Source organism: Sinocyclocheilus anshuiensis, unplaced genomic scaffold (genome assembly GCF_001515605.1).
Source record: "Sinocyclocheilus anshuiensis isolate Anshui unplaced genomic scaffold, SAMN03320099.WGS_v1.1 scaffold733, whole genome shotgun sequence".
NCBI lineage: Eukaryota > Metazoa > Chordata > Actinopteri > Cypriniformes > Cyprinidae > Sinocyclocheilus > Sinocyclocheilus anshuiensis.
This window is the reverse complement of record NW_015539923.1, coordinates 165852-173115: the sequence shown is the minus strand read 5'-3', so window position 1 is coordinate 173115 and position 7264 is coordinate 165852. Positions and strand designations below refer to the sequence as shown.

The following is a 7264-nucleotide window of genomic DNA, read 5'->3' as shown; positions in this document are numbered from 1 at the left end:
TCAGCTTGTAACACTCCAAAGAGAAAGGAAAACTTGAAATCGCATCATATGACCCCTTTAAATAGAACCTGTTTGACAAAGTGAACCTGTTTCACTTTGTCAAACAGGTTTTATTTAAAGGGGTCATATAATGCTTAAAGAGCAACACATCATGCCGCGATCTAAAGAAATTCAAGAACAGATGAGAAACAAAATAGTTAACACGTATCAGTCTGGAAAGGGTTATACAGCCATTTCTAAGGTTTTGGGAAAAAATATCTTGATTATCCCCAAGACTTTTGGGCAAATATTCTGTGGACTGATGCGACAAAAGTTAAACTTTCTGGAAGGTGTGTGTCCCGTTACATCTGGCGTCAAACCAACACAGCATTTCATAAAAAGAACATCATACCAACAGTCAAACATGGTGGTGGTAGTGTGATGATCTGAGGCTGCTTTGCAGCTTCAGGACCTGGACGACTTGCCATAATTGATGGAACCAGTCATAAAAGAACCCAGAACAACATCTAAAGAACTGCAGGCCTCACTTGCCTCAATTAAGGTCAGTGTTCGTGATTCAACAATAAGAAAGAAACTGGGCAAAAACGGCATCCTTGGGAGAGTTCCAAGGCAAAAGCCACAGCTGACCAAAAAGAACACAAAAGGCTTGTCTCACATTCGCCAAAAAGCTGCAAAGGGTGGCACAGCCAGTTATTAGATTTAGGGGGCAATTCATTTTTCACGTAGGGCCAAGTAGGTTTGGACAGCTTTTTTTCCTTAATAAATGAAATCATCATTTAAAAGCTGCATTTTGTATTTACTTGCATTATCTGTGTAATATTAAAATTTGTTTGATGATCTGAATCTTTTTAGTGTGACAAATACGCAAAAAATTAAAAAAATAGGAAGGGGGGAAAAACCTTTTCACGGCACATATGTATATGTATATATATATATATATATATATACATATATGTGTATAAATATATATATATATATATATATATATATATAGAGAGAGAGAGAGAGAGAGAGAGATGATAGATAGATATTGTGAGTAAAACTTATTCTCACTGTAAAAAAGTGTGAAATGCATTTATATTAGCCATATTACAAATTAGTTCTTGAGTTTTTGGTTGCTGTAGAGATGTATATAAAATTTTTTTTTTTTTTACAGTGAATTGTACTATGGTAAGAAAAATATATTAATAAATAAAGAGATTTTAATAATTCATCTTGCAGTGTAATGTCAACAGGCACACATACAGTATACACACTCACTTCACACTCACACATTTCCACACAATTCTACAAGCATTGGTGTTTCTCATACATCATTATATAACATTTCAGTGTTTGTGAAACTACATGTGCCTTGCAGCAGTAAACAGACTCGTACCATAACCGTAATCAACTTGAATGGCCCACGGTTTGTTAGACAAGATCCTCCTGGCACCTTGCATATTTTTGTCAGGTATAAGAGAATAAATGATGTACTTTCTAAGTTATACAGGTATTCACATCTTCAGTCTAGCTAAACACAACTCAATGACATTACCCACGGGCATTTCTTCTCAGCTGCAAAAAGCATGTAGATCCAAATCCACACTTCACAATACAGTACATGCATTTTTTGAAATCCTAAAGATCAAATTAAATTCCCCAGAGGGGTTTCTTTCTGAAATATTAAACAGGTACTGAAATAAAAATAAAATGACACAGATCCAAATAACAATGCTAAATAATTATAGTGTGTACACAAACTCCATCATTAAAACTTTAAAGGTGAAGATCATTTATTATTTAATGGATTTAATTACATTTATAAACTACTTAGAATGATAGTAAAATGTTCTTGTGTTAAAAAAAAAACACAAGAACATTGTGGGGTGGGGGGGAGGAGTTCTGAGTTTTGAAAGTTACATCCAAGTTTTATTATTTCAAAAGTTCAAGGAAAATGTAATTTCTATGATATTACCCCTTTAAAGGGTTGGATATTAAACACACAGCATGCACTACATAACACTAAGACACACACCAAAACTGCTGTAGCTTCAGAAATAAGCCTAATTTTCAAAAGCCACCAAATGATCTTACACAAAAAGGTGAGCTTAATGCAATCCTCATTAAAATCTCTGACTGGGAGTTTAACCCATATTTAAGCTTCCCTAGAGAACAGGTTCTTGGCATTAACAACATTAATTTTGTGTTGTAAAGTATAATGTGGTTTTGCAGGAAGAGCAAGCGAGATGGAAAGAGACATAGGCACGTATTCATATATGATCCTCTACAGAAATCATCATGAAATCAGAGATTAGGACTGTGCGATGCAGCCTGTTAGAATGCATTTACATGCGCATAAATGTAAGATATGAGAGCAAAAATGTCCCTCTGTGGGTTTTAGTGTTATATTGATTTCATATGATATAGTTTAGCAATATTACACAGGCAAGTATGGTATTAATTTTTTTATGCAAAAGGTTAAATAAACAAGAAGTTTGTGTTCAAATATAGACTCAATATTGTCAATATTGTCTGTTTTGCTCAATTTCATAAACGAAAACTGTGCCAAAAAGGTGACAGCAGAACTGTTGTGCGTTTCCGAGCAACACACAGCAGTGTTTTGTTACTGAATGATTTTTAACAAATCGAGTGAGCCGTGATTCAGTGACCCACTCATAAAAACTGGCAAGCAAGCGAGTCAATTAATTGATTCTGAATTAATCAGCCATTTAAACAAATCTGTTAAATAATTGACTGAATGACTCACTCATTAAGACAGTGATATGTCGCCACCTACTGGTACTATTAGTTTCACATTGAGAGTATCATTTCATTTTTTAAAAGTCATTTCATACTTAAATATTAACTTTATTGCATTATTTATGCAATGTTGAATCAAAATACTTCTAAAACTTCTTTTTGCAAGGTCTATTCAATGGTTTTCTCGTCTTACACAATAATGACTTTAAAAGATTGATTAATTAATCAGCAAATAATGTCAGTAATTATATAATTATGACATTATGGGCTGATTGATTAATTAAATTAATTGCTATATATTTTTTAAATAATTTTAGATTGATTTAATAATTTAATACTAAAATGAAGATATTAAATTTTTTTTACAACTTAGAATTGAAAAATGTCATTATAAATTTAAATACATTTAATTATAAAAATTTACATATTTTATATATTATTTGATATAAAATCATATAAAAATACTTTGCAAACTGTGACCTGCTGAAGTATTATGATTAGTATGATAGTATGCAATTCTGAACACTCCATAAAAATGCTTCCACAACAGAAATAGGCCTATTAGATCCAGCCCGGGCGCCAGGTGCTGTCAAAAAATATTTGTTTTGTCTGGTAAAAGAACAACTAGTCAACAAAGTTGTCTAATACCTGGAACCCTATTAACTATTTACCCAATACTGTATTAATAGTCAGCCAAGAAGTTGACCATATAAAGCCAGAGAAGAGCAGAAGCAGGAGACTAAGTAATTATGATAAAAACGAGCAGAGTTTATTCAATAATCTTGGTTGCGCAAGTTTCAATGTCTATATGCATGTGAGCCTGTGAGTATACTGTACACACCACTCTATCCAGCCCCTGCAGCTCTCATCTGCTCTAAAAATTAAACACTCATTAAAAGCATGTTTGTGTTGACGTCAGTGTGCAACATAATTACAGCTGAGAGACTAACATCAAGCACAGAGTAATATCCCTGCCCATCATCCACGTGTTGTTATAAGTGCTCTGAAATTTCCAAGAGGAGTTTTGCCAATAATATCAGTGCCACCGATCTACAACTATACAACCATCATCACAGTAAACATCAGTCCTGACACCCTCACCAATTGTTTTTCTAGCTGCATATACACATACCTCTCACAGCGGAGAGAGCTGTAAGCATGAAATAGCTTTCTAACCAACAGAATGCAGATGGGTTTTGGTGTTGTGCAGTTCTTGTTGGAGCTGAACAGTGGTAGAGCTGTGATTTGTAGATGAAAAGAGCTTTTGCTCCATACAAACACATTAGCATGTACAAGGACAAGAGGTGACCGTGCTGGATTCACACAATTATGCATTAATTTCCATCAGAATCAACAACAAATGAGACTGGAAAAAGGTGATTTTTCTCCTTTTTTGTAATTGATTTATATTGTATTTTGTGAGATTACTTTGAGATTTGTATATATATATATTTTTATATAGATTCTTGAATTGTTTTGAATTTATTGGGAATGATTATAATTATAATTAACTCTCTCATTGTTGCTTTGATACCTGTTCCGGTGACTATGTCATGTGATGAACTGATTGTTTAAATGAAGTCTGAGTGTGTTTGTAAATTGACACCCTGATGAAGGCGAGTCAGCCACAATGCGTCGGTGCACAAATGTGTTGTTTTTAAATTTTAAAGCCATGTGAATAAAGGCTTTTTAATTTTTTCACACTACTCGAGTGCCTCGGATTTATGAGTATTTTACTGGTAAAAGGTTTTTTAAAACCAATTATCATTCCGTTTAGCTCTTGAAGCCTTGTAGAAAATATGCTATGCTAATGTTATTTCAGCATTTAAAAATAATTTATAATTGGAGACCTTCCTTCAGTGCGCGCTTTGGAATATTTCTCCCCCTTTTATGGTCTGCCAGGTTTAAACATTTTTTTTTTTTAAAGTCAATAAATCTGATTGCTAAGAAAACTAACAGTACACCTTGCCCAACAATCTACAACCTCAATTATTTCCAAAACAAAACAGAGTACAAATTGTATAGGATACTACATGACCTAACTGTTATATATACATATATATAATTTTATGAGTACAGCATATTTATCATTTTATGCATGCAGACCAATTTTTACTGTGTGAGAAAATAGAGTGAAAAAGAAAATATGTTGTTAACTTAGCTTTTATATTGTTCTACTGAAGCCGAAATATTGAAATGCTATCTGGAAAAGATTTACTTTGTATTAAGTTCACTTAATTCACTGATAAAACTGTAGCGTCCCATTTACCTTTGTATTGTCTTGATTTGGGCTCCTGGCCAACTGTGTTGAGATTCCCAGCGCACATGAGGAACTAAAAGACTGAAAGGGGCTGATGGGAAAGATAGCCAAAGGTATTCCCACATTCCTTTGCCCAAAGCAAAGCTTAAATTTCACCCAAAACCCTCAGACAAGGAAAACAATGAACTATTTAGTCCGAGACTCACTTTCGACCATTTAGCATGTTCGGTACTGAACACATATCACAGCGAAACCAACATTACGTAACAGAAGATGACAAATAAACAATTGTCACGCTGTCGGCCCGACTTGACTCGCAGATCTTTAGCATGAGAAATGCGTTTAGCCCCAACCTCTAATTATGAAAGCAAATAAACATCTGGTTGTTCCGGACACGTTTATAGGAAACGGTAGCGTTTACGGGCGAGATGATTGCCGAAGCCGCATTAACCCTCATACTGACAGATGTTTCGTAAGTGTTTGGAAATGGCTATGATTGCCGTCAAAAGCAGCAAAATGCAATTAGCCTGCTAATCAAGGAGCCAAAACTGTGGCGGAAGTCATCTGCAGCAAACGCGCTGTGTCCAATTATTTACCTCTCCTACATTAACACTGACGGATAGTACTAATGAAGCCAGCACCACAGGCTGTGAGAGAGTGAGTGAGTGAGTGAGTGAGTGAGTGAGTGTGTGTGTGTGTGTGTGTGTGTGTGTGTGTGTGTGTGTGTGTGAGTGACGGAAACGGAGAAAGTGAGAGAGGTAATAAGCCTTAAATACGATTAGTGGGACGCGTCTCATAAAGATGACCCATGACTGCAGAGACTCTACTGCAAAATAAAAGCAAACCTGAGGCAGACGCCGAAAAGACTGACATTATGACACCATGATAAACACTCAAATAATTAGCGCTGCATGCTTAGTCATTAGCATTGATGATAATGCCTCATTATTATTATATTTCTCATACTGAGTGTTAGGGATTTGAACAAACCCCTAATCCTAAGTATTAAACTTCATAACTCATCCCATATTGTTCATTGTTTCAATAATTATGTAGGTTATGGGAGTTCGAATCCAGCTTGCAACTTTTCCAAATTCAGTTTCTCATTTCCTTTCCTCAATCTGCTAAAATATAATAATGCCAATTCAAAAGATAAGTACATGCAATGTCAATATAAAAGAAAAGTACAATGTTGATGAGAAAGCATCATTTTTAGCTTAAAACCCACAAGGTTTGTGTTTCAGTTTAGTTTTCCCTTTCGCCTTATTTCCCTCCTCAATCTGCTAAAATAGAACAATGCAAAACATTAATAATTGCAATATATAAAATAATATAAAATGAAATAAAATAGTAAAATAAAATAAAATAATTGCAATATAAATAAAAAAAAATAACATGTAAAATGATGGAAAAGCATAATTTGAGGTTTAGGTTTCAGGGTAGTTTCTTGTCTCTTCTGATCATTGCCTCTCCTCAATCTGCTAAAACAGAATAATGGCGATGCAACAAATATTCAGATGCAAAAGACAAAAATTTAATTAAAATAAATTCAAAATAAAATAATAAAACATAGCCAAAAGAAAAGATAAATAACAGAAATGTCAATAAAATAATGTAACATATAATAAATAATATTTTTAGCCCAAAAACATATGAGGCGTACGTTTCCCATCAATTGCAACAAAGAACAGAAAAGACAGAAATCAAAATGAGAACTGTGCAACTATTGTGTGTGTTTTATATAAATCATCAGAAGTCATCAGAAGTGAGGCTTTTCATCAAGAAAAACACTTCCGCATATACATCATTCTCTCTACTGCTTTTATACAAAAAGAGTAAAAACTCACCATGGAAAACAGTTACATGTCCAGAGTAGGAGTGCATGTGTGAGTATGGAGAGTAATGCACATGCAACATGTGTACATACATGTTTGACATTGAAGATGAAAGCATGTATCTAATGTGTGTGCGCGCATGAGACAAAGACAGAAAGAATGTGAACGGTATGCATTTCCATGGGAAACTTTCTACCCTGTGTGCAGTCGTCATTTACTGATTAACACACGGCAAACAGTCCTTGAATTTACTCTGCCAGTGAGTGACAAGAACAGTTTGAGTCAACAACAGAATGTAGGACAGAAAAAGAATAGATCTAGATCAACCAGACCCTCATAAGTCTCCAGAAAACTCCATGAATAAAAGCCAGACACTTGAGTACTCCGACAAAAATGAAAAAATAAAGCATTAAGCGTTTATTTTGGA

At 34.3% G+C, this 7264-nt stretch overlaps 1 protein-coding gene across 1 annotated transcript in view; it reads right to left on the bottom strand.

Moving 5' to 3' along the window:
- The window catches only part of LOC107686585 (SH3 and multiple ankyrin repeat domains protein 3-like), a 285917-nt gene extending 278942 nt beyond the window's left edge, over nucleotides 1-6975 (bottom strand). Inside the window, exon 1 of the mRNA XM_016483652.1 lies at nucleotides 6850-6975. The gene's annotated coding sequence lies outside the window, so the exon portion shown is untranslated. The remainder of the gene's footprint in view (nucleotides 1-6849) is intronic.
- Between the last annotated feature and the right edge of the window lie 289 nt (nucleotides 6976-7264).